Here is a 21,279-nt window from a genome sequence, read left to right on the forward strand (position 1 = left end):
AGTTTCCTCGTTTGCATCAGCAGTTGAGAAGAGATGGGGATATTTCCGTTTCATATGGTCTTTGCGTTCCCAGGTATATTCGGGGCCTCTACGCGAATTCCAACGGACTTTAACGATAGGTATATTGCTTTTACGCGTTTGTTTGACCTCTCCTTCCATGATTTCTATAGGTTATTCAACGAAGTGCATTTTATCATTAATGCGAATATCATTCAAAATGATGATGTTATACAAGTCATTTCAGTAAATTGGATACATGAAATGTGTTATGAATAGTACTGAGCTCATTTAAAACCTTGAGCATTTTATGCCACAATATTAGGGCAGACAAACAAAGAGGAGTTCGTGAAAATCACAGTCATGAAATTTGATAGAGATCTTCATTGTTTACAACAAGAATATTTTAATGATGAATATAAGTTGAAAAATAAAGTTTTATCACTATTGAATAATATGGATAAAACGATTCGTTTATAGGAAGAGTATAAATGAAGCTATCATAAAAGAGTGAAATGAGAAAATTAAATGTTCGCCTTAACTTTTGACGTAGTCACGATTGATTTCCGGAATTCAAGGAATTAAAGGAAATCTTCGTAATCTATAAGATTTGATTCTTCGGTATTTACGAAATTTTGAGATTTGTTTGATTAAATGCGGTGATTTGCCTCGATTGATGTGTTTGGAATTTTGCTATAAATTAGCTTCTTTCGTTTCATTATCTTCACCACTTCTATACTTTATTTCTCAATTCAAACTTTCAAAAGATTAAGAAAATGCTTAATCCAGTTCTGATCCTGGTTATTATATTGACCATCTATGCAGTCATTCTTCTTTTTCTTTTACCGCCAGAGGAATCTGTTTACTTCTACTATGCTCTTGGGGTTATAGTGTTTTTAATTATCCCGTGTCTTTATATTGCTATACGCATTGATATACACGGTTTGTAATTTCGGAGTCGTTATCGGGCTTTATATTTTCCCTTATATGTCGGAGCTTTATGCTTTTGTTTCTTCTTCCCGACTTCAAGTCAAGCGAGTAATGGTCCAGAATTCATAGGTATGAAGTTTCGAATGATCATAATATATAAAGTAGAAAGGAAATGTAATAGCACGATTTGATTTGTCATATTACCAGAATATCCGGAAAAGACCGAATCATCAAGAAAAATATGTTCTTGATATATTTAGAGGTTAAATAGAATGTAAGAGTCGTGTAACATGGAAAATGATGATTATAAAATCTATGAATCATCATCTTCCATTAAAAACTTAGCATGACTTACTGTAATATAATCACGTTGGCCTGACGTCATTATATTATACTAACTCATGCTTCAATTCCCAACACTTCTTCAAAGCATTTATAATTTAAACTCGAATTTTACAGAATATAGAAACTAAAACAGTTTCCTTTATAAAGATATCGCAAAGAGATACTTAATTGCGGACATGAATCGTTATGAAGATATCTTTCGAAATATAGAGGATATTTATGATGATATTTTGGAATTTCTAAGTTCGAAAGTTGATGAAGAAAAATTTTCCGCAAGCTTTTAACATGACTTCGGAGCAAGATATTCTCTAAAGATTTCACCGGATCCAAAATTACCTGGATTCTTTGAATATAGGGTTTGACCCTTGTGTTTGTCCTTGGTCTCCTCCATGGTTAGCTCAATCCGTTTTTCAGTTCCAAATTTTCTTTTGACTTTTCCAACGTACCATTCTTTATTATCAAACTGTTGGCCCTTAAGACCATCTACAATTTTTCTGTTTCCTCTGCATTTAATGCAGCCATATTTGAATCATCGGTTATCAATCCGAAATGGTTTCAAGAAATTTCATTTTTAGATGATTAAACGCTGATTGCGATCGTCAAGATTCAAAGGATGTTTTCAAGAATTTTAAATTTGAAGTGTTTAAGCGTAAGATGCATCCATCAATGGATCTAACGGTTGACGAAGAAATGTTGTGATTTTCAAAAGTAAGGAATGGTAAGTTCGGTGGTTTGATTTGATAATTCATCATAGAATACGAATGAATATAATTCATGAATGTAGTGATCTTTAGGAAGATAACACTTGCTAAAGCTTTACTTAAGTTTCGATATGTCAAAATCAGAGTATGTAACTGAATTTGTATGAAAATGGTTTTTCTTTGGTGAACATATACATATATCATGTGAATGTAAGTAGTATAGTTAACAACTGCTGAATCAGAATGGAAGAATGTACAATGTAACATATTTATATGAGATATGAATATCTCTCGGGTTTTACCTACCCGTTAAAATATTTTTTACAATTAACAGTTTGTACAAAAGAGAAGATATACGTTCATATATGTATTCTTCAGATGTAATCATGGTTTTAATGAGCTAATATAATATTAAACTCATTTGATTTGCTGTTGAAATGAGAATAAATAATCTCCAAAACCTTAGAGATTTCATAATTGTCGTGAAATATTTCGCTAATGAAGTTATGAATTAATACTTCATCGTTCATTGTTATTGATATACTTCGGTATATGATGTTGGTGCTCTTGGAATTCTTGTGAAATTCATAAGGCACTAATGATATTTTCTAGAAAGTTTCGAGTACATCGAAAATTAAAGTATACAATCAATCATATATTTGAGTAATACACTTGGTTTATTACGAAATGGAGTTTATTGTATTGAAGCAATGATTAACGATTGTTAAGTTATTAACAAAAGATGTACATCATAGCATATTGTGATATGAATTAACCATGTAGTACATACTAGTTAAGATTCACACGTAATAGCTTAGTACCAAAAGATTTATTATTGTTCCAATCCATATATATAAAGTATACATATGTAATTCTTCAGGAAGAATGAGTCAATACATCTTAACTCATTATTAATAATATTCCTTGGTATCTATGGGGCGTATGATGTTGATGTTTGAGGTACTGAGTGCGATGTTGAGGCGTGGAATGCGGATGTTATCGTTGGTGAAGCTGGTGATGTTGGTGGTGATGTTGGTGGTGATGCTGATGGTACTGGTGGTACTGGTTATGCTGCTGGTGCTGCTGCTGGTGTTCGTAGGTTTCGCACCATATTCTCCAGAGCCACTACTCGAGCGCGAAGCTCGTTGACTTCTTCTATTATTCCGGGATGATTGGCGGTTCGGACAAGTGGATGAATAAGATCTAAAATTTTAGATATTATATATTCGTGACTGGATATCCTGGAAATGAGGGTGAAAATAGTGTTCCGAACGGGTTCGCCAGTAAGTGCTTCAGGTTCTTCACCAAGAGGTGAATTCGGTTGGTGGAAGGGATCACCTTCTTCTTGTCTCCATTGATTAAGTTTACTACGAACCCATCCCCAATTCATCCAAAATAGATGATGGCTGATTGGTTGGTTCATTCCGGTTACGCTGCCATTGGAGCTCGAAGAGTTCGAGGAATCCATATTATGTGTTTGGAATTAGGGTTTTTGATATGAGATTAGTGTTGAATACTGGATGATATATTCGTCTCCTCGAATACGTGTATATAGCAAAAAGATTTTCGTAATTTACGGAGGGAATTTAGGAAAAGTGTTAGACAAAATCTATTGGGATAGATACGATAAGATATAATAAGATATGATGTGTCTATACTTTAATAATGGCAGTATGACGTGTCGAGATCATAAAGTGATAAGTATGTAATCTAATAATCTTTTGATTAAAGACTTTCAATTCGTATATTGTGATAACCCAATGACATTTTTCGATTCATAAACCGATGCATAAAGGCATAAGGCATATAGGTACGTGATATAACAGGGAGTTATATACGTTTGTGTGTGAGTAGTAACAATTATAAGAGTTTCAAAATCATGGATAATATTTCATGTAATACATATGTAATACACATAACCATGATAGATGACTTATGAATGTCAAGAATTTCTAAAATCATTGTGTCGCATTTAGATGCGGTGGTGTAATTGGATAGTACTCAGGAAAGTGAGCAGAGTTCTTAGATTAGCTCGTCATTCTAAGATAAGTAAAGTTTATAAAGTATAGTGTAGCATTTAACAGTTAAAGGCAACAATTAAAGGCACTATGGTCAAGAAAAGTTGTAGTCCTACATTAGGAAAAAGACTTTGATTAGAATCTTTAAGTCAAGTTTGGTAAAGCATGATTGTTAAGATTATAAGGCAATCCTAAGTGCTTTAAGTGTAAGGCAGGAAAGGTTATAGTTTCCTAGATTGCTAAGGCACCCTAGCTAGCAAGTAAGGCACACATAAAATTGCAATCCTGGTTCTCTATAACAGCCTGGTTATGCTCTGATACCAATCTGTAACGTCCTCCCAATAGGGTCTGGAAGAAACGTTACTAATATCAAATAAAAAAACATATTATAATACGAGAACAATACTAAATGAGAAAATTTAACTTTATTGAGTACGCAGCGGAAAATAAAATGTCGTTACAATAATGGAAATAACGATAAAGTAATTGTTCATATGCAGAAGTAATAAATGCGATATCTCTTGATCCTAAGTCCAAGTAGCATCACATAAGTAGTAGATAAGAAAGCTTGAATCAAACAGCACCTGAGACAAAACATGCTAAAGTGTCAACCAAAAAGGTTGAGTGAAGTTCATAGGTTTAACAAAAGTAGTTATCGTTGTTTTTAGACCACAAGATTTAGTTGTAAAGTTGATCTCCCGCAGGATCAAAAAGTAGATCTCGCAGATCCAAAAGTTATGCCAGTGCGTGATATTTAGACTAAACGTTCAAGTTTGCCCCATGACAAGTTGTGTCTGTCCTTGTCGGTTTAAATTTCATTATCAAGTAATACAAAGACTGAGTCAAATGTATCGGGGACGTTACTCCCGATAGGCCTACCCCCAATAAATAAGCATGCCGCAGCACTTAAAAATATCACTGTAGGGACTTAGTCGGACGTAGCCGGGTATAGCATAGTTTTAGCAGTTGGTACTTGTGTCTAAATTGTAAATAGTAAAAGCAGCATGTGTCTCACCCCAAATAAGTTAAATAAGTTTGCTAGCAATAAAGAGTGGGGCTATGAATTCACCTTAGTAAGTAGAGAGAGTTATTCCTCGGAATAGAGAGTTGAACGAGTGAGCAGGAAAGTCAACCTATTGACATTTAAGAGTAGTTAAGTGTTTTGCCCATGTTTAAGTTTAAGTATGTGTTTAAGTATAGTTTGTTTTACTAAGTTTCTATTCCTAGTAAGTTACTATTTTTATAAAGTTTCTATTTTTAGAAAGTTTCTTATTTTACTAAGTTTCTATGACTAGAGAGTTTCTACTTTTATGAGTGTTTCCATTTTAGGATACTTGCCGTATTAGATAAGCTTCCAATCACCCCTTTCCCTTCGAATGGCTAATTTAGATCTAGGGGCTTGAGCCATAGGACCCTTTAAATCGGAAATCCAAACCCTCTGCCTAGAATCTCGTAGAAACCATTCGTCAAGAAAGTTCGAAGATCTATACATCTCTAATACATATCCCAAAATGTTTTTGTGCTACAATATAATTAGTAGGTTATAGGTGCTAGTAATAGTAATAGTGTATACATGTTAAGTACTAGTATAAGTAGTATTAGGGTTTCATTAATTAGGGTTAGTTAATTAAAGTAGTAATTAATAACTAGGGTTTAGTAATTAATGTCCTAGGGTTTCATAAATGTTTAGAGTTTAATTAATTAGGGTTTAAGAATTATAGTTTAGGTGTAATTAGGGTTTAAGGTTTTAATATGTATATGTATATATAATTCGTATATATATATGTATATATATATATATATATAAATATTTTTTTTTACATGTATATATGTATATATAAATCTAGGTGTGTTTATGTATATACTTATGAATAACAAGTTTATAATATGAATATGAATTATCAAAGATCAAAGTTTATGTAAATAGTTTAGGGTTTATGTTATACCTTTGAAGATTCAAGATAATTAACAAAGAAAAGATGAACACGATGAAGATGGAAGATCAAAGCCTTGAAAATCTTGAAGAACTCCTTGAAGATTCTTGAAGAACACGAAGAACAAGCTTGAAGATCCGAATACCACAAGAGAGAGAGAGGGAGAGATTGTTTTTGAGAGAGGATTTTGGTGTGATTTGTGAATGAGAAACTAGGTGTTTATATAGTGCAAGTATTAGAGTGTTAGTCAACATAAGGATGTTCTAATTAATGATTTTATTTTGTTTTATAATTTTTAGTCAACAATAGGTGGTACTAGTTTATAATTAGTCAACATAAGGATGTACTAGTTTACACTTTATTTTTAGTCAACATAAGGATGTAAGATTTTTTTAGTCTCATTATTATTACTATTATTATTATTATTATTTTTACATTTACTACATGATAAGTACTATTTTCTTTTTACTAATTCATGACTTGTATATATTTAGTTCCCAATTGTTTTATTATTTATATAAATGTCACTTTTTATTTATTACTTATAGGTTATTAGTTATAATATTACATAAATGCATAAATTTTAATTAGCAGTGAGTGTCGACTAACAGTTTATTATTTTCATCTTTTATTAACTTGTCAATTTTTGTACAAAGTTAATTAATATGTTTTCTAACTCTTAACACTTAACAATTGTTGATTAAAGTTTAATCATTAAGTTTTAATTATATTGTTTGGGCTTTTAATATTGGAAAAATATAGAATGGAAAAAATGAGGGTCGTTATAAGACGCATAAGCAATCACCTTCGTTCATTGCATTAATACACAACCGAGACCTTGCTTTGATGCGTCACAATAAATCACAAAATCATCATTCCCTTCAGGCAATGACAATATAGGTGTCGTAGTTAGCTTTTTCTTCAACAACTAAAACGCTTTCTCTTGTTCATCCTTCCATTCAAATTTCTTCCCTTTATGCGTTAATGCAGTCAAGGGTTTTGCTATTCTGGAAAAGTCTTGGATGAACCTTCTGTAGTAACCAGCTAGTCCTAAAACCTGGCGTATGTGTTTCGGAGTTTTCGGGGTTTCCCACTTTTCAACAGTTTCTATCTTTGCCGGATCCACCTTAATACCTTCTTTGTTCACTATGTGACCGAGGAATTGAACTTCTTCCAACCAAAATGCACACTTTGAAAACTTAGCGTACAATTCTTCCTTCCTCAATACTTCTAACACCTTTCTCAAATGTTCACCGTGTTCTTGGTCATTCTTTGAGTAAATAAGTATGTCATCAATGAAAACAATGACAAACTTGTCAAGGTATGGTCCACACACTCGGTTTATAAGGTCCATGAACACAGCTGGTGCATTAGTTAAACCAAACGGCATGACCATAAACTCGTAATGACCGTAACGTGTTCTGAAAGCAGTCTTTGGAATATCATCTTCTTTCACCTGCATTTGATGATACCCGGAACGTAAGTCAATCTTTGAATAAACAGACGAGCCTTGTAGTTGATCAAATAAGTCGTCGATTCTCGGTAGTAGGTAGCGATTCTTGATGGTAAGTTTGTTCAACTCTCGGTAGTCGATACACAACCTGAATGTACCATCTTTCTTCTTGACAAACAAAACAGGAGCTCCCCACGGTGATGTGCTTGGTCGAATGAAACCACGCTCTAAAAGTTCTTGTAATTGGCTTTGTAGTTCTTTCATCTCGCTGGGTGCGAGTCTGTAAGGAGCACGAGCTATTGGTGCAGCTCCTGGTACAAGATCTATTTGAAATTCAACGGATCGATGTGGGGGTAATCCCGGTAATTCTTTCGGAAATACATCGGGAAATTCTTTTGCAATGGGAACATCATTGATGCTCTTTTCTTCAGTTTGTACTTTCTTGACGTGTGCTAGAACAGCATAGCAACCTTTTCTTATTAGTTTTTGTGCCTTCAAATTACTAATAAGATGTAGCTTCGTGTTGCCCTTTTCTCCGTACACCATTAAGGGTTTTCCTTTTTCTCGTATAATGCGAATTGCATTTTTGTAACAGACGATCTCTGCTTTCACTTCTTTCAACCAGTCCATACTGATTATCACATCAAAACTCCCTAACTCTACTGGTATCAAATCAATCTTAAATGTTTCGCTAACCAGTTTAATTTCTCGATTCCGACATATATTATCTACTGAAATTAATTTACCGTTTGCTAATTCGAGTAAAAATTTACTATCCAAAGGCGTCAATGGACAACTTAATTTAGCACAAAAATCTCTACTCATATAGCTTCTATCCGCACCCGAATCAAATAAAACGTAAGCAGATTTATTGTCAATAAGAAACGTACCCGTAACAAGCTCCGGGTCTTCCTGTACCTCTGCCGCATTAATATTGAAAACTCTTCCGCGACCTTGTCCATTCGTGTTCTCCTGGTTCGGGCAATTTCTAATAATGTGGCCCGGTTTTCCACATTTATAGCAAACTACATTGGCATAACTTGCTCCGACACTACTTGCTCCGCCATTACTCGTTCTGACACCATTCGTTCCTTTCGTTCTATTAACCCCTGGTCCGTAGACCTCACACTTCGCCGCGCTATGACCATTTCTTTTACACTTGTTGCAAAATTTGGTGCAGAACCCCGAGTGATACTTTTCACACCTTTGGCATAGCTGCTTCTGATTGTTGTTGTTGTTGCGGTTATTATTGTTGTTGGGATGGTTGTTGTAGTTGCTGTTGTTGTTGTTGTTGTTGTTGTTGGGCCGTTTGTTGTAGTTGCGATTGATGTTGCGATTGTTGGGATAATTGTTGCGATTATTGTTGTAATTGCTGTTGTTGTTGTATTGGTGATTCTTATCACCATTTTCCTCCCACTTTCTTTTGACTTGCTTCACATTGGCCTCTTCAGCAGTCTGTTCTTTAATTCTTTCTTCAATCTGGTTCACTAGTTTGTGAGCCATTCTACATGCCTGTTGTATAGAGGCGGGCTCGTGTGAACTTATATCTTCTTGGATTCTTTCCGGTAATCCTTTCACAAACGCGTCGATCTTCTCTTCCTCATCTTCGAATGCTCCCGGACACAATAGGCACAATTCTGTGAATCGTCTTTCGTACGTGGTAATATCAAATCCTTGGGTTCGTAACCCTCTAAGTTCTGTCTTGAGCTTATTGACCTCAGTTCTGGGACGGTACTTCTCGTTCATCAAGTGCTTGAATGCTGACCACGGTAGTGCGTACGCATCGTCTTGTCCCACTTGCTCTAGATAGGTATTCCACCATGTTAACGCAGAACCTGTGAAGGTATGCGTAGCATACTTCACTTTGTCCTCTTCAGTACACTTACTTATGGCAAACACCGATTCAACCTTCTCGGTCCACCGTTTCAATCCGATCGGTCCTTCGGTTCCATCAAATTCCAAAGGTTTGCAGGCAGTGAATTCTTTGTAGGTGCATCCTACACGATTTCCTGTACTGCTAGATCCAAGGTTATTGTTGGTATGTAGCGCAGCCTGTACTGCGGCTATGTTTGAAGCTAGAAAAGTACGTAATTCCTCTTCATTCATATTCACGGTGTGTCGAGTAGTCGGTGCCATTTCCTTCAAAATAGTCAAATGGAACAAGTTAATCATACAGAATATTAAGAGTAGTTAATAGTATTTCGTAGCATAATATGAACTCATTTATAAAAGCTTTTTCTTCATATTAGCGTTTTATAAGTTTAAATTCGGGTAGTACCTACCCGTTAAGTTCATAGTTAGTAGCTAATATACAATTCAACTACTACAATTCTATATGAAAAACTGATTATAATAATATTTCGCGTTCAAACTTTTATACAATATTTTACAAACTTACAATACCGCTTATTTTACATAAAGCATGAAATATAGCACACAATAACTTTGATACAAGATAGTTGTGAAGATAATTCTAGCTAGTACACAAGTCGTTCAGCAAAGGCAACAAAGACACGTAATTCATACGTCCAGAAACAAGTCATGCATTCTGGTTTTACTAGGACTACTTCCCATCCTTGGTCTTGTGGAACATAACCGTTATGGCCGTTGATAAGACAGCGTGTTGTAACGTCGTCAAAGGGACGAGGGTTACGTAATGTCCAACAGTCCCGTAACAATCTAAAAACCTCATTTCTTACCCCAATTACCGACTCCGTCACTTGTGGAAACGTTTTGTTTAATAGTTGTAGCCCGATGTTCTTGTTCTCACTTTGGTGAGAAGCGAACATTACTAATCCGTAAGCATAACATGCTTCTTTATGTTGCATGTTAGTCGCTTTTTCTAAATCACGAAGTCCAATATTCGGATATATTGAGTCAAAATAATTTCTTAACCCGTTGCGTAAAATAGCATTTGGGTTCCCTGCAATATATGCGTCAAAGTAAACACATCGTAACTTATGGGTTTCCCAATGTGATATCCCCCATCTTTCAAACGAAAGTCTCTTATAAACTAAGACATTCTTGGAACGTTCTTCGAATGTCTTACAAACTGATCTCGCCTTAAATAGTTGTGCCGAGGAATTCTGACCGACTCTAGACAAGATTTCATCAATCATGTCTCCGGGTAGGTCTCTTAAAATATTGGGTTGTCTATCCATTTTGTGTTTTTAAACTGTAAAATAGACAAGAGTTAGATTCATAAAAAAATACTTATTAATACAAGCAATTTTTACATATATCATAAAGCATAAGCACACTATATTACATATATTACACCACACGAATACAACTATCTTATTCCGACTCGCTCGTTTCTTCTTCTTCAGTTTTGGTTCGTTTTGCCAAGTTTCTAGGGATATATGATGTTCCCCTAATACGAGCCGTCGTTATCCACATTGGTTTAGAAAAACCTGGTGGTTTAGAGGTTCCCGGGTCATTGTTACAACTTAAGGACTTCGGGGGTTGACGATACATATAAAGTTCATCGGGGTTGGAATTAGATTTCTCTATTTTTATGCCCTTTCCCTTATTATTTTCTTTTGACTTTTTAAATTCAGTTGGGGTAATTTCTATAACATCATCGGAATTCTCGTCGGAATCCGATTCATCGGAGAATTGGTAATCCTCCCAATATTTTGCTTCCTTGGCGGAAACACCATTGACCATAATTAACCTTGGTCGGTTGGTTGAGGATTCTCTTTTACTTAATCGTTTTATTATTTCCCCCACCGGTTCTATTTCTTCATCCGGTTCCGATTCTTCTTCCGGTTCCGATTCTTCTTCCGGTTCCTCTTCGGGAACTTGTGAATCAGTCCACGAATCATTCCAATTTACATTTGACTCTTCATTATTATTAGGTGAGTCAATGGGACTTGTTCTAGAGGTAGACATCTATCACATAATATCAAACGCGTTAAGAGATTAATATATCACATAATATTCACATGTTAAAAATATATAGTTTCTAACAAAATTTGTTAAGCAATCATTTTTCAAGTAAACACGGTCGAAGTCCAGACTCACTAATGCATCCTAACAAACTCGATAAGATACACTAATGCAAAATTCTGGTTCTCTAAGACCAACGCTCGGATACCAACTGAAATGTCCCGTTCTTATTGATTAAAAACGTTCCATATTAATTGATTTCGTTGCGAGGTTTTGACCTCTATATGAGACGTTTTTAAAAGACTGCATTCATTTTAAAACAAACCATAACCTTTATTTCATCAATAAAGGTTTAAAAAGCTTTTACGTAGATTATCAAATAATGATAATCTAAAATATCCTGTTTACACACGACCATTACATAATGGTTTACAATACAAATATGTTACAACAAAATAAGTTTCTTGAATGCAGTTTTTACACAATATCATACAAGCATGGACTCCAAATCTCGTCCTTATTTAAGTATGCGACAGCGGAAGCTCTTAATAATCACCTGAGAATAAACATGCTTAAAACGTCAACAAAAATGTTGGTGAGTTATAGGTTTAACCTATATATATCAAATCGTAACAATAGACCACAAGATTTCATATTTCAATACACATCCCATACATAGAGATAAAAATCATTCATATGGTGAACACCTGGTAACCGACATTAACAAGATGCATATATATAAGAATATCCCCATCATTCCGGGACACCCTTCGGATATGATATAAATTTCGAAGTACTAAAGCATCCGGTACTTTGGATGGGGTTTGTTAGGCCCAATAGATCTATCTTTAGGATTCGCGTCAATTAGGGTGTCTGTTCCCTAATTCTTAGATTACCAGACTTAATAAAAAGGGGCATATTCGATTTCGATAATTCAACCATAGAATGTAGTTTCACGTACTTGTGTCTATTTTGTAAATCATTTATAAAACCTGCATGTATTCTCATCCCAAAAATATTAGATTTTAAAAGTGGGACTATAACTCACTTTCACGGATTTTTACTTCGTCGGGAAGTAAGACTTGGCCACTGGTTGATTCACGAACCTATAACAATATATACATATATATCAAAGTATGTTTAAAATATTTTTACAACACTTTTAATATATTTTGATGTTTTAAGTTTATTAAGTCAGCTGTCCTCGTTAGTAACTTACAACTAGTTGTCCACAGTTAGATGTACAGAAATAAATCGATAAATATTATCTTGAATCAATCCACGACCCAGTGTATACGTATCTCAGTATTGATCACAACTCAAACTATATATATTTTGGAATCAACCTCAACCCTGTATAGCTAACTCCAACATTCACATATAGAGTGTCTATGGTTGTTCCGAAATATATATAGATGTGTCGACATGATAGGTCGAAACATTGTATACGTGTCTATGGTATCTCAAGATTACATAATATACAATACAAGTTGATTAAGTTATGGTTGGAATAGATTTGTTACCAATTTTCACGTAGCTAAAATGAGAAAAATTATCCAATCTTGTTTTACCCATAACTTCTTCATTTTAAATCCGTTTTGAGTGAATCAAATTGCTATGGTTTCATATTGAACTCTATTTTATGAATTTAAACAGAAAAAGTAAAGGTTTATAGTCGGAAAAATAAGTTACAAGTCGTTTTTGTAAAGGTAGTCATTTCAGTCGAAAGAACGACGTCTAGATGACCATTTTAGAAAACATACTTCCACTTTGAGTTTAACCATAATTTTTGGATAAAGTCTCATGTTCATAATAAAAATCATTTTCTCAGAATAACAACTTTTAAATCAAAGTTTATCATAGTTTTTAATTAACTAACCCAAAACAGCCCGCGGTGTTACTACGACGGCGTAAATCCGGTTTTACGGTGTTTTTTGTGTTTCCAGGTTTTAAATCATTAAGTTAGCATATCATATAGATATAGAACATGTGTTTAGTTGATTTTAAAAGTCAAGTTAGAAGGATTAACTTTTGTTTGCGAACAAGTTTAGAATTAACTAAACTATGTTCTAGTGATTACAAGTTTAAACCTTCGAATAAGATAGCTTTATACGTATGAATTGAATGATGTTATGAACATCATTACTACCTTAATTTCCTTGGATAAACCTACTGGAAAAGAGAAAAATGGATCTAGCTTCAACGGATCCTTGGATGGCTCGAAGTTCTTGAAGCAGAATCATGACACGAAAACAAGTTCAAGTAAGATCATCACTTGAAATAAGATTGTTATAGTTATAGAAATTGAACCAAAGTTTGAATATGATTATTACCTTGTATTAGAATGATAACCTACTGTAAGAAACAAAGATTTCTTGAGGTTGGATGATCACCTTACAAGATTGGTAGTGAGCTAGCAAACTTGAAAGTATTCTTGATTTTATGTAACTAGAACTTGTAGAATATATGAAGAACACTTAGAACTTGAAGATAGAACTTGAGAGAGATTAATTAGATGAAGAAAATTGAAGAATGAAAGTGTTTGTAGGTGTTTTTGGTCGTTGGTGTATGGATTAGATATAAAGGATATGTAATTTTGTTTTCATGTAAATAAGTCATGAATGATTACTCATATTTTTGTAATTTTATGAGATATTTCATGCTAGTTGCCAAATGATGGTTCCCACATGTGTTAGGTGACTCACATGGGCTGCTAAGAGCTGATCATTGGAGTGTATATACCAATAGTACATACATCTAAAAGCTGTGTATTGTACGAGTACGAATACGGGTGCATACGAGTAGAATTGTTGATGAAACTGAACGAGGATATAATTGTAAGCATTTTTGTTAAGTAGAAGTATTTTGATAAGTGTATTGAAGTCTTTCAAAAGTGTATAAATACATATTAAAACACTACATGTATATACATTTTAACTGAGTCGTTAAGTCATCGTTAGTCGTTACATGTAAGTGTTGTTTTTAAACCTTTAGGTTAACGGTCTTGTTAAATGTTGTTAACCCAATGTTTATAATATCAAATGAGATTTTAAATTATTATATTATCATGATATTATCATGTATGAATATCTCTTAATATGATATATATACATTAAATGTCTTTACAACGATAATCGTTACATATATGTCTCGTTTAAAAATCATTAAGTTAGTAGTCTTGTTTTTACATATGTAGTTCATTGTTAATATACTTAATGATATGTTTACTTATCATAGTATCATGTTAACTATATATATATATCCATATATATGTCATCATATAGTTTTTACAAGTTTTAACGTTCGTGAATCACCGGTCAACTTGGGTGGTCAATTGTCTATATGAAACATATTTCAATTAATCAAGTCTTAACAAGTTTGATTGCTTAACATGTTGGAAATATTTAATCATGTAAATATCAATCTCAATTAATATATATAAACATGAAAAAGTTCGGGTCACTACAGTACCTACCCGTTAAATAAATTTCGTCCCGAAATTTTAAGCTGTTGAAGGTGTTGACGAATCTTCTGGAAATAGATGCTAGTATTTCTTCTTCATCTGATCTTTACGCTCCCAGGTGAACTCGGGTCCTCTACGAGCATTCCATCGAACCTTAACAATTGGTATCTTGTTTTGCTTAAGTCTTTTAACCTCACGATCCATTATTTCGACGGGTTCTTCGATGAATTGAAGTTTTTCGTTAATTTGGATTTCATCTAACGGAATAGTGAGATCTTCTTTAGCAAAACATTTCTTCAAATTCGAGACGTGGAAAGTGTTATGTACAGCTGCGAGTTGTTGGGGTAACTCAAGTCGGTAAGCTACTGGTCCGACACGATCAATAATCTTGAATGGTCCAATATACCTTGGATTTAATTTTCCTCGTTTACCAAATCGAACAACGCCTTTCCAAGGTGCAACTTTAAGCATGAACATCTCTCCAATTTCAAATTCTATATCTTTTCTTTTAATGTCAGCGTAGCTCTTTTGTCGACTTTGGGCGGTTTTCAACCGTTGTTGAATTTGGATGATCTTCTCGGTAGTTTCTTGTATAATCTCCGGACCCGTAATCTGTCTATCCCCCACTTCACTCCAACAAATCGGAGACCTGCACTTTCTACCATAAAGTGCTTCAAACGGCGCCATCTCAATGCTTGAATGGTAGCTGTTGTTGTAGGAAAATTCTGCTAATGGTAGATGTCGATCCCAACTGTTTCCGAAATCAATAACACATGCTCGTAGCATGTCTTCAAGCGTTTGTATCGTCCTTTCGCTCTGCCCATCAGTTTGTGGATGATAGGCAGTACTCATGTCTAGACGAGTTCCTAATGCTTGCTGTAATGTCTGCCATAATCTTGAAATAAATCTGCCATCCCTATCAGAGATAATAGAGATTGGTATTCCATGTCTGGAGACGACTTCCTTCAAATACAGTCGTGCTAACTTCTCCATCTTGTCATCTTCTCTTATTGGCAGGAAGTGTGCTGATTTGGTGAGACGATCAACTATTACCCAAATAGTATCAAAACCACTTGCAGTCCTTGGCAATTTAGTGATGAAATCCATGGTAATGTTTTCCCATTTCCATTCTGGGATTTCGGGTTGTTGAAGTAGACCTGATGGTTTCTGATGCTCAGCTTTGACCTTAGAACACGTCAAACATTCTCCTACGTATTTAGCAACATCGGCTTTCATACCCGGCCACCAAAAATGTTTCTTGAGATCCTTGTACATCTTCCCCGTTCCAGGATGTATTGATTATCTGGTTTTATGAGCTTCTCTAAGTACCATTTCTCTCATATCTCCAAATTTTGGTACCCAAATCCTTTCAGCCCTATACCTGGTTCCGTCTTCCCGAATATTAAGGTGCTGCTCAGATCCTTTGGGTATTTCATCCTTTAAATTTCCCTCTTTTAAAACTCCTTGTTGCGCCTCCTTTATTTGAGTAGTAAGGTTATTATGAATCATTATATTCATAGATTTTACTCGAATGGGTTCTCTGTCCTTCCTGCTCAAGGCATCGGCTACCACATTTGCCTTCCCCGGGTGGTAACGAATCTCAAAGTCGTAATCATTCAACAATTCAATCCACCTACGCTGCCTCATATTCAGTTGTTTCTGATTAAATATGTGTTGAAGACTTTTGTGGTCGGTATATATAATACTTTTGACCCCATATAAGTAGTGCCTCCAAGTCTTTAATGCAAAAACAACCGCGCCTAATTCCAAATCATGCGTCGTATAATTTTGCTCGTGAATCTTCAATTGTCTAAACGCATAAGCAATCACCTTCGTTCGTTGCATTAATAGACAACCGAGACCTTGCTTTGATGCGTCACAATAAATCACAAAATCATCATTCCCTTCAGGCAATGACAATATAGGTGCCGTAGTTAGCTTTTTCTTCAACAACTAAAATGCTTTCTCTTGTTCATCCTTCCATTCAAATTTCTTCCCTTTATGCGTTAATGCAGTCAAGGGTTTTGCTATTCTGGAAAAGTCTTGGATGAACCTTCTGTAGTAGCCAGCTAGTCCTAAAAACTGGCGTATGTGTTTCGGAGTTTTCGGGGTTTCCCACTTTTCAACAGTTTCTATCTTTGCCGGATCCACCTTAATACCTTCTTTGTTCACTATGTGACCGAGGAATTGAACTTCTTCCAACCAAAATGCACACTTTGAAAACTTAGCGTACAATTCTTCCTTCCTCAATACTTCTAACACCTTTCTCAAATGTTCACCGTGTTCTTGGTCATTCTTTGAGTAAATAAGTATGTCATCAATGAAAACAATGACAAACTTGTCAAGGTATGGTCCACACACTCGGTTTATAAGGTCCATGAACACAGCTGGTGCATTAGTTAAACCAAACGGCATGACCATAAACTCGTAATGACCGTAACGTGTTCTGAAAGCAGTCTTTGGAATATCATCTTCTTTCACCCGCATTTGATGATACCCGGAACGTAAGTCAATCTTTGAATAAACAGACGAGCCTTGTAGTTGATCAAATAAGTCGTCGATTCTCGGTAGTGGGTAGCGGTTCTTGATGGTAAGTTTGTTCAACTCTTGGTAGTCGATACACAACCTGAATGTACCATCTTTCTTCTTGACAAACAAAACAGGAGCTCCCCACGGTGATGTGCTTGGTCGAATGAAACCACGCTCTAAAAGTTCTTGTAATTGGCTTTGTAGTTCTTTCATCTCGCTGGGTGCGAGTCTGTAAGGAGCACGAGCTATTGGTGCAGCTCCTGGTACAAGATCTATTTGAAATTCAACGGATCGATGTGGGGGTAATCCCGGTAATTCTTTCGGAAATACATCGGGAAATTCTTTTGCAATGGGAACATCATTGATGCTCTTTTCTTCAGTTTGTACTTTCTTGACGTGCGCTAGAACAGCATAGCAACCTTTTCTTATTAGTTTTTGTGCCTTCAAATTACTAATAAGATGTAGTTTCGTGTTGCCCTTTTCTCCGTACACCATTAAGGGTTTTCCTTTTTCTCGTATAATGCGAATTGCATTTTTGTAACAGACAATCTCTGCTTTCACTTCTTTCAACCAGTCCATACCGATTATCACATCAAAACTCCCTAACTCTACTGGTATCAAATCAATCTTAAATGTTTCGCTAACCAGTTTAATTTCTCGATTCCGACATAAATTATCTGCTGAAATTAATTTACCGTTTGCTAATTCGAGTAAAAATTTACTATCCAAAGGCGTCAATGGACAACTTAATTTAGCATAAAAATCTCTACTCATATAGCTTCTATCCGCACCCGAATCAAATAAAACATAAGCAGATTTATTGTCAATAAGAAACGTACCCGTAACAAGCTCCGGGTCTTCCTGTGCCTCTGCCGCATTAATATTGAAAACTCTTCCGCGACCTTGTCCATTCGTGTTCTCCTGGTTCGGGCAATTTCTAATAATGTGGCCCGGTTTTCCACATTTATAGCAAACTACATTGGCATAACTTGCTCCGACACTACTTGCTCCGCCATTACTCGTTCTGACACCATTCGTCCTTTCGTTCTATTAACCCCTGGTCCGTAGACCTCACACTTCGCCGCGCTATGACCATTTCTTTTACACTTGTTGCAAAATTTGGTGCAGAACCCCGAGTGATACTTTTCACACCTTTGGCATAGCTGCTTCTGATTGTTGTTGTTGTTGCGGTTATTATTGTTGTTGGGATGGTTGTTGTAGTTGCTGTTGTTGTTGTTGTTGTTGTTGGGCCATTTGTTGTAGTTGCGATTGATGTTGCGATTGTTGGGATAATTGTTGCGATTATTGTTGTAATTGCTGTTGTTGTTGTATTGGTGATTCTTATCACCATTTTCCTCCCACTTTCTTTTGACTTGCTTCACATTGGCCTCTTCAGCAGTCTGTTCTTTAATTCTTTCTTCAATCTGGTTCACTAGTTTGTGAGCCATTCTACATGCCTGTTGTATAAAGGCGGGCTCGTGTGAACTTATATCTTCTTGGATTCTTTCCGGTAATCCTTTCACAAACGCGTCGATCTTCTCTTCTTCATCTTCGAATGCTCCCGGACATAATAGGCACAATTCTGTGAATCGTCTTTCGTACGTGGTAATATCAAATCCTTGGGTTCGTAACCCTCTAAGTTCTGTCTAGAGCTTATTGACCTCAGTTCTGGGACGGTACTTCTCATTCATCAAGTGCTTGAATGCTGACCACGGTAGTGCGTACGCATCGTCTTGTCCCACTTGCTCTAGATAGGTATTCCACCATGTTAACGCAGAACCTGTGAAGGTATGCGTAGCGTACTTCACTTTGTCCTCTTCAGTACACTTACTTATGGCAAACACCGATTCAACCTTCTCGGTCCACCATTTCAATCCGATCGGTCCTTCGGTTCCATCAAATTCCAAAGGTTTGCAGGCAGTGAATTCTTTGTAGGTGCATCCTACACGATTTCCTGTACTGCTAGATCCAAGGTTATTGTTGGTATGTAGCGCAGCCTGTACTGCGGCTATGTTTGAAGCTAGAAAAGTACGGAATTCCTCTTCATTCATATTCACGGTGTGTCGAGTAGTCGGTGCCATTTCCTTCAAAATAGTCAAATGGAACAAGTTAATCATACAGAATATTAAGAGTAGTTAATAGTATTTCGTAGCATAATATGAACTCATTTATAAAAGCTTTTTCTTCATATTAGCGTTTTATAAGTTTAAATTCGGGTAGTACCTACCCGTTAAGTTCAAACTTAGTAGCTAATATACAATTCAACTACTACAATTCTATATGAAAAACTGATTATAATAATATTTCGCGTTCAAACTTTTATACAATATTTTACAAACTTACAATACCTCTTATTTTACATAAAGCATGAAATATAGCACACAATAACTTTGATACAAGATAGTTGTGAAGATAATTCTAGCTATTACACAAGTCGTTCAGCAAAGGCAACAAAGACACGTAATTCATACGTCCAGAAACAAGTCATGCATTCTGGTTTTACTAGGACTACTTCCCATCCTTGGTCTTGTGGAACATAACCGTTATGGCCGTTGATAAGACAGCGCGTTGTAACGTCGTCAAAGGGAAGAGGGTTACGTAATGTCCAACAGTCCCATAACAATCTAAAAACCTCATTTCTTACCCCAATTACCGACTCCGTCACTTGTGGAAACGTTTTGTTTAATAGTTGTAGCCCGATGTTCTTGTTCTCACTTTGGTGAGAAGCGAACATTACTAATCTGTAAGCATAACATGCTTCTTTATGTTGCATGTTAGTCGCTTTTTCTAAATCACGAAGTCCAATATTCGGATATATTGAGTCAAAATAATTTCTTAACCCGTTGCGTAAAATAGCATTTGGGTTCCCTGCAATATATGCGTCAAAGTAAACACATCGTAACTTATGGGTTTCCCAATGTGATATCCCCCATCTTTCAAACGAAAGTCTCTTATAAACCAAGACATTCTTGGAACGTTCTTCGAATGTCTTACAAACTGATCTCGCCTTAAATAGTTGTGCCGAAGAATTCTGACCGACTCTAGACAAGATTTCATCAATCATGTCTCCGGGTAGGTCTCTTAAAATATTGGATTGTCTATCCATTTTGTGTTTTTAAACTGTAAAATAGACAAGAGTTAGATTCATAAAAAAATACTTATTAATACAAGCAATTTTTACATATATCATAAAGCATAAGCACACTATATTACATATATTACACCACACGAATACAACTATCTTATTCTGACTCGCTCGTTTCTTCTTCTTCTTCAGTTTTGGTTCGTTTTGCCAAGTTTCTAGGGATATATGATGTTCCCCTAATACGAGCCGTCGTTATCCACATTGGTTTAGAAAAACCTGGTGGTTTAGAGGTTCCCGGGTCATTGTTACAACTTAAGGACTTCGGGGGTTGACGATACATATAAAGTTCATCGGGGTTGGAATTAGATTTCTCTATTTTTATGCCCTTTCCCTTATTATTTTCTTTTGACTTTTTAAATTCAGTTGGGGTAATTTCTATAACATCATCGGAATTCTCGTCGGAATCCGATTCATCGGAGAATTGGTAATCCTCCCAATATTTTGCTTCCTTGGCGGAAACACCATTGACCATAATTAACCTTGGTCGGTTGGTTGAGGATTCTCTTTTACTTAACCGTTTTATTATTTCCCCCACCGGTTCTATTTCTTCATCCGGTTCCGATTCTTCTTCCGGTTCCGATTCTTCTTCCGGTTCCTCTTCGGGAACTTGTGAATCAGTCCACGAATCATTCCAATTTACATTTGACTCTTCATTATTATTTGGTGAGTCAATGGGACTTTTTCTAGAGGTAGACATCTATCACATAATATCAAACGCGTTAAGAGATTAATATATCACATAATATTCACATGTTAAAAATATATAGTTTCCAACAAAATTTGTTAAGCAATCATTTTTCAAGTAAACACGGTCGAAGTCCAGACTCACTAATGCATCCTAACAAACTCGATAAGACACACTAATGCAAAATT

This window comes from Rutidosis leptorrhynchoides, chromosome 10 (genome assembly GCF_046630445.1).
Source record: "Rutidosis leptorrhynchoides isolate AG116_Rl617_1_P2 chromosome 10, CSIRO_AGI_Rlap_v1, whole genome shotgun sequence".
Taxonomy (NCBI): Eukaryota; Viridiplantae; Streptophyta; class Magnoliopsida; order Asterales; family Asteraceae; genus Rutidosis; species Rutidosis leptorrhynchoides.